This window comes from Oryctolagus cuniculus, chromosome 15 (genome assembly GCF_051225735.1).
Source record: "Oryctolagus cuniculus isolate XC-2025 breed Fujian yellow rabbit chromosome 15, ASM5122573v1, whole genome shotgun sequence".
Classification (NCBI taxonomy): Eukaryota; Metazoa; Chordata; class Mammalia; order Lagomorpha; family Leporidae; genus Oryctolagus; species Oryctolagus cuniculus.
The window spans coordinates 15,969,529-15,977,140 of record NC_142881.1 but is presented as its reverse complement, the minus strand read 5'-3'; the positions used below and the strand labels follow the sequence as shown (position 1 = coordinate 15,977,140).

At 55.8% G+C, this 7,612-nt stretch overlaps 1 protein-coding gene across 2 annotated transcripts in view; it reads left to right on the top strand.

Annotated features, from left to right (window-relative positions):
- Positions 1-7,612, top strand: part of VWA2 (von Willebrand factor A domain containing 2) — a 54,177-nt gene continuing 46,565 nt past the window's right edge. Inside the window, exon 1 of one of the 2 annotated variants that reach the window (XM_008270543.5) lies at positions 1-295. The gene's annotated coding sequence lies outside the window, so the exon portion shown is untranslated. The remainder of the gene's footprint in view (positions 296-7,612) is intronic. The other variant, XM_051823659.3, reaches the window with a different exon arrangement.

Below are 7,612 nucleotides of genomic sequence, written 5' to 3'. Positions count from 1 at the left end.
GCCCGAGCCGAGCCCGCGCCCGCCCGCGCGCTCCTCGCGGTGAGTCTCAGCCCCGCGCGCCCGGTCCCCGCTCGCTCGGCGGCCTCAGCGGAGGCGGCTGCTTGGCGATCGCGCTCCTGGGCCGGGAGCCCGCTCTGCCCTCGGCGCCGGGACTGCGCGCGGCGCGTGGACGTTGCGGGCTTTGTTCGGCATTGTCTGCGCCCACCTGAGCGCGGCCTTTCCGGGAAGGGCGCACCTGGCGCGCCCGGCCGGCCCCCGGGGAGTGAGCGTGGCTCCCGGGAGGTGCCGTACACAGGTAAGGGGTTAGGGGCGCCGACTGAGCGGAGGGGGGCATGTTCTGGGAGGCCCGCGCTGCCGGGCACTGGCGCGGGGCCCCCTTACCCGGCCGGCGCCGAAGGGGACTCGCCTTGTGCATAAGGCGTTGCGGCGACATCGTTCGCCCCCAGCAGCCGTACACACACAGGTGCTGGGAGACTCCACGGAACTTTTCCAAGCAGCCGGGAGCCCACAGCGAGCCCAGACGCCGGCAAGGGCTCGACCCTGGGTGACGGGAAGCCCGGGGATTTGCCCTCCTTGGAGACCTCGCGAGCTGGAACACCCTCCTCTTGCTCAGCCCTCACCCAGCCCCGATTCCGGCTACTTACGGCCAGGTCCTTGGCCGCCTGCTGGAAGGGCCCCAGCACTAATGGCACGCAGGCTTTCCGGGGGGCACCGAGTTAAGAACGTCTTTTAAGGACATCAGGGGCCGGCGCCGCTGCTCACTAGGCTAATCCTCCACCTTGCGGCCGGCACACCGGGTTCTAGTCCCGGTCGGGGCACTGGATTCTGGCCCGGTTGCCCGTCTTCCGGTCCAGCTCTCTGCTGTGGCCAGGGAGTGCAGTGGAGGATGGCCCAAGTCCTTGGGTCCTGCAGCCCGTGGGAGACCAGGAGAAGCACCTGGCTCCTGGCTTCGGATCAGTGCGATGCGCCGGCCGCGGCAGCCATTGGAGCGTGACCCAACGGCAAAAGGAAGACCTTTCTCTCTGTCTCTCTCACTCTCACTCTCCACTCTGCCTGTCAAAAAAAAAAAAAAAAAAAAAAAGACATCAAGGGCACCTGGCGGCCTCTGATTGTGGAACCGGGTCTCCCGCTGAGAGGGCACTTCAGCGCCCACACTTGCTGTCCTAGTAACTAGGTAACCTGTGCGATTTTCAAATAAGGTTTAATTAAAAATAAAAAGCAAACAGAACCCCTAGAAACTGTGTTTGACAGACCCAGGCCTGAAACATCAAATTCTGTTGACTGAGCAAAGAGGGAACCAGAGGGGAGTTTGTCAAAGCTGCTGACTGCAGGGCTCTGAGGCCTGTCTTCCTGCCGCTGATGGGGCACAAAGGAAGATCCACAGGCCTTCCCCTTCCCCTCCCCGTCTCCTGGAGAGGGGTCAGAATTCCCCAGACAAGAACAGGGGAATTCCTTCGTGTCTCCTGAGAGTCCCTTCTGTAGGCTCGGGTCCTCTGCAACAAATCCTAGACAGAGATTTAAGTTTTTACAGATTAGGAAACAAGAGTTTTCCCGCATATCTCCAGCCCACCCCTGCATAGCTGCCCTTAGAGTGGCACGTTGGTAACAACTGTTGGACCTGTGCTAACACTGACCGTGGCCCAAAGTGCATGGCTGAATTTAGGGTTCACTCTTGCTGTCCGTTCTGTGGGTGTGGGCAAAGTTAATGACAGGCACCCACAGCCTTTGTAGCGGTGTGGTCCTTTCCCTGCCTGCCCTGGAAGCCCTCCCCTGGCAGTACCCGTCCGTCTTCTCCTTGTGCCTCTTCCCGAATGTCCTGGTTGGGGAAGGAGCCCTTCCTATCGACTTTTACTTAGTAACCCGCCTCTAAGTTCTGACTCCTGACTGTTTGAACTTGGTAAACAGCATAACAGTCGACTGGCCTCGCTGGCTGCAGGTGCGCTCCACCCACCCTGTGCACCTCTCACAACTAGGAAGCATCTGGGCTGCATCCTCAATGCCTGGAAGGGTGCCAGGTGTCCGGCAGGTGCCTCATTTTCATTGGATAAGTGAAATGTCATCCCGCCAATGGAAGACTCACCTCCACCATGAAGTGTTTAGAACACAGTAGGCCGGTGCCGCGGCTCACTAGGCTAATCCTTTGCCTTGCGGCGCCAGCACACCGGGTTCTAGTCCCGGTCGGGGCGCCGGATTCTGTCCCTGTTGCCCCTCTTCCAGGCCAGCTCTCTGCTGTGGCCCAGGAGTGCAGTGGAGGATGGCCCAAGTGCTTGGGCCCTACAGCCCGTGGGAGACCTGGAGAAGCACCTGGCTCCTGGCTTCGGATCAGCGCAGTGCGGCGGCCATTGGAGGGTGAACCAACAGCAAAAGGAAGACCTTTCTCTCTGTCTGTCTCTCTCACTGTCCACTCTGCCTGTCCAAAAAAAAAAAAAAAAACCAAAAAAACACAGTAGCATTCAGGCTTGTGCACTTGACCTTCAGGAAATAAAACCATTGGAGGGGGCTGTGGTAGAACTGTTAATTTTCTGTCTGAGCTAAAAGATTGTTTTGAAATTGCATACCTCCCATCACCCACAAAGCTGTTGGAAGACTCCCTGCCACTCCCCAACCCAGCCCTCTGGGACGGCGGAAGGCATTTGAAGTCTCTCCCTGAGGTTTGCCCCTTTCATCTTCTAAACCGCTCTAGGCTGCCTCCTCTTCCACCCACAGAATTACCCGTGGGTGTTCCCGGTACGATCACTGCCCTCAGACCTCTCACTTCCTTTCCTGATCCTACCTTTCCCTGGCTTCCAATTGGGAAGCTTTGTCCTGGCCCAGGGGTTTTTGCGCTATCTCATGGGGTCCTGGCAACCTTTCCAGGTAAGTAGGGGTGCTGCCACTCCCCATTTAAGAGAGCAGGAAATTGAGACTGGAAGGAATTTGGTGGGAAGGCTCCTGATGTGTGAATGGTGTGCTCTCCACTTGCACTGTCACAGCTGAGATGACCCGTGGCTTGCTAGCTCAATGGCATTGACCCCCTACCTTCTCCTTGACTGTTCTCTCATGCATAAAGTGGAAATGATAAACATCTACCTTAGCTATGGGGTTATGAGCATTGTTAAATTAATATACAAGATGTAATCTTTCAGCATCATTCGTGTAGTGTTTTACCATTTGGCAGGGACTTCTCTGCAGTGTCTCTGGGTATTGACAGCACTGTAAGTGTGTGAAAAAGATCTCTTTGGACAGATGCATGAGCTGAGGCAGTGGAGTTTGTGGCTCAGAGTTAAGCAGCTGCTGGAAGCAGAGCTGGCTGGAGTCCTGCCTTTGGGGCTCTGTGCGTGTGCTCCTATTCCTCTGAGCTTCCTTGAACTTGAGTCCTGTACAGCTTAAAGCATTTTCAACAAAATGCACATGAAAATCTCTCCTGGCTTGCAGTGTTCCTTTGCAGGTATGGAGAGCACGGGAGACCCTGTAATTCATGCCCAGCTTTCCAGGGACTTCAAAAATGGTCATGCCTTGATGCCGACTTCCAGTTATCAGACTGTTGGGTTCTGAAAATCTGATTATTGTTTCGTTCAGTTGAAAGAGATACAGAGAGAAGTCTTCTATCAGCTGGTTCACTCTTTAAATGTCCACAATAGCCGAAAAACTGGGCCAAGCTGAAACCAAGAGCCTGGAACTCCATCTGGGTCTCATGTGGGTGGCAGGGACTCAAGTACTTGAGCCATCACCTGCTGCCTCCCAGGGTGCACGTCAGCAGAAAGCTGGAATCGGGAGCAGAGCTGGGGCTTGAACCCAGGCCCTCAGATAAGGGACGCAGGAGCCTCGATTTCTGTGCCAAATGCTCCCCCCACCCCTGCCCCACATTTAAAACAAAAATTGTTTTAAAACTTCATGTGAGACAGACAGCTCTGATTATTCTAGGAACAGCGTGACTGCCCCCAAGCAGCTTTTAAAATGGTTGCTCTGCCACAGCAAGCTAGAAGTGTGCCGGCTACTTCCCTTGACTCTCTGGACTGGAGCCAGCTATTTTGCCACATGGATACGGAAGGTGGCTTTCGGAGTGGGCAGTGGGGGGAGGCCTTCCTGGCTGGCGACTTTGGGCTCTAACTTCAGTCTTTCTGTTGAGGTGTGAGTTGTGCTTCTAAGGGGCTCAGGTTTTCATCACCCCGATTCACAGGTGGCTGCCAGCCCAGGGCTAATCTAGTATTGGGGTGGGAATGATTTCCTTTTTCACCCTACACTCATTTCATTTCCTGTCATAGAGGAGAAGGTGGGCATTGTCTTGCAAAGCTGCCAGCAGCCCTCGCCTACCTGTCCAGTCCTCCCATTTCAAAGGCAGCCTTGTTCTGGCCTCTGTTTCTAACTCCCCTCCACCCCCTGCCCGGAAATGGAATCCCTGGGCAGTGCACAGAAGCATGGTTCTGTGACATTGTGCAGCCCGCTGTCCCACATGCTGCTGGTGCTGTGTAGGACCAGCACCTGGGGGGGCTTCTGAGCCCATGTGTGAGCACCCCAGAGACCAGGAATCAGCCCTGGCGTTGGCATGAGTAATGGAGCAGAAAGGAAGGAAGTAAGGTGGTGAGCAAGGCGTTTTGTAATGGGAAAAGCTAGACCAGGTGTACCTGGGAATGGGTCCTGCCCCTGGCTTGCACGTTCCCCCTGACTGCTTTGTACAAGAATGCCCAGGGCCCTGGCAGTGTTCTCGTGTGCTGGAGCGTGGGAGTTGCTGGCTGAACACCCTTGCCAACTCCTGGCCAAAGAGCAGGAGTCAGGATCGTAGATGCTTAATTATGCTCCTGTGCCTGTCTTCGTGCCCACAGCTCGTACCTTTGTTTCTGGAGGGGCCCCCGCCCTGTCCCATCATCACTCCCTCGGACACACTGGTGGCTCCTAGAGTCTTTCCCCAGAATCTGGAAGGGGTGGATTGAACAGATTCCTGGAATGGAATCTGGTCCACGTATTAGTTATGTAGCCTCTATGCCTCAGTTTTCTCATCTGTAAAGGGAAGGGACATGAGTACAGTGGCATCCATGCAATACACGCTCACTAGATGGTGGTCACTGTTGACTTGTACTGTGAATGTCTCCTTATGAAAACAGTGTTTTCAAAATACCACCTTGGAAGGTTGCATTAGGAGTATAAAGTTTTGAGAGGGGAAGAGAAGGGAATAAATTGAGAATCAGAAATGATTGGAGGAGTTTAAGAGTGCCAACAATGTTTCAGAGGATTGAAATAATATTTTTACCTTTCACAATTGTTTTGTTGGAGAGGGGCAGAGAAAGTGTGCTAGTGCTCCCATGCGCTGGTTCACTGCCCAGATGCCTGCAGTGGCTGGGGCCAGGCGGGGCCAGGCCAGGGCCAGAGCTGAGTGCTGGGAACTCAGTCCAGGTCTCCCACTTGAACTAACACCGCTGCCTCTCAGGGTCTGCATCACCAGGGAGCTGGAGTCAGGAGTGGAGCCCGGCACTGCCCTGTGAGACACAGGCATCCTAACTGCTAGGCTGAGCGCCTGCTCCTGTTTCTTTTCTCCTGCTGTGAAGAAGAACGCAGATAATGCAGCGAGCCGGAAGGTGCACCTGCAAGGCCCCCTGTAGCCCATTGGCTGTCGGCTTTACAGTGCTTTGTTGGGCAAGCCTGTGCCTCACCTAGGATGTCCCAGGTACAAGCAGGTCCCTGAAGCTCTGTTAGACACGGCCCCTCCTGGTAGGCATTTGCCACTGTGAGCTGTGTGACAATAGGGGTGTGTTGGGGGACAAAAGAGTACGCTGTGGTTGAGGTTGCCACACTGGACCATCTGATCCCAGCACTGGTAAAGAAGGTATTTGATGTTTGCCTCCATTTGCAGGTTGCCGGCATATATTTTGTTTTAATGAGCAGAAACTTAGATTCTGGAAAAACACCCACCTGGGCAAGCAGAGGCATATAACAAAGTGCGATGAGCTGGGCGGGAGGAGCTGAGTGTGCTGGATGCCTGGCTGTGGGGCAGGAGGCTTCTGTCCGCCCGCTCTACCCCCGCAGCAGCCTGGGGAGGTGGCTGCCAGAGCCTCGTCGTGTGAGTGACGAGCCTCAGTCTCCTGCATGTGTCCAAGGTTGGGAGCCGTGACCCCAGAAAACTGCCCTGGACCCGGGGACTCCACGGCCCTGAGCAGCCCGTTCCTCTGCCCCGCTCTGCCCCTCGTCCCACGGCCTCGCCCCTGCCTGGCTGCCAGGTGGCAGGTGGGAGCTTGTCCTGCACATGTGTGTGACTAAGAGGCAAGGAAACTTGTCCTTGGGAGAGAAGAAAGTCTCAAGTCTGTTTAGCCGGCAGGCTCCAGGGCTGACAGCTCGGGGGAGGCGCAGGAGTCCCTCAGCAGGTCCATGTTCTTTCCTGCCACCCGGTCACATGTGGGGAGCTGTGACTGCCTCGCTGTTGCCCTACTGGATGCCTGCTGCCCTCTTAGGTAGGTGGGGGCTTGGACCTTGTAGTCTCTTGGAGCAGGAAATCCCTGTGCAAAGACCGAGCTGGGTGGGACATTGAGTTGGTTTTTTTCCAAAGCGTTTTGAAATCCAGGGGGCTGAGTACACAGTGGAGTAAGGTCTGTTTTACTTGAAAGGTGGAGTTAGAGATGGGGGGAGAGAGAGACCTTCCATCCTCTGTTTGACTCCCCAAATGGCTACAATGGTCAAAGCTGGATCAGATGAAAGCCATCCAGGTCTCCTGTGTGGACAGCAGGGGCTCAAGCATTTGGGCCATCCTCTGCCTTCCCAGGCACATTAGCAGGGAGTTGGACTGGAAGTGGAGCAGCCAGGTCTCGAACCAGCAATCATATGGGCTGCCCGCATCCTTGGCAGTGGTTTGTCTGCTGTGCCATGGTGGGATTTTTAAAACCAGATCTCACCCTAGCAGCATCATTTTGTCATCAGCGAACCCAGGCTCCTGTCAGAGGGTCAGAGGGCATCAGGCCGAGAACATGGGGTTCTTAGATTATTGTGGGTGCTCTTTCACCACCGCATTTACAGTGGGCACATGTCAGTGTGAGGGGGCAGGCTTCTGAGGGGTGGCTCTGTGGTTAAAGTGTTTGGAATTAGCACCATGCAGGACCACCCTTGCTCCCTTCCCTCTGAGCCTCAGCGACGTCTTCCGTCCGCTCCTGGTCTCCTCTTTGCTTTCCTGTGGTCCTGAGACCCTCTCATTGCCTGTTCCCGGGAGGGTGGGGGTGAGCACAGTCCCCTGGAGGCAGTCTTGCCCTGCTGTGGCTTCCTAGTTCCCCGTGAAGCCTGGAGACAGCTGCTTCCCAGCCTGAGCATGGCCACTTGCTCTGTCACTTGTTCAGCCCATTGCTTAGTTCCAAATGGCTCCCGTGTCCCCAAGGGCTGTGTCTGTGAGGGGGAGAGCTCCTTTTAGCACAGGTTCCATTAGAGGGCGTCCTGTGGGCTGTGGAAGGGGAGCAGGAAGCTGCTGCCATGTGCTTGGTGGGGGGGCCCTGCCGCCTACCAGGGCATGTGAGGCCCCTGGGCCTGCGATCAGTCTGTGTGAACCTGCCTTGTTACCCATGTCTGGAATAGAGGAGGGTGGCATTTGTCTAAGAGGTCAGGAGGTCTTCAGATGGGGATGTGTCAGGCCAGAGTGAGTTCCCACAGGAGGCTGTGC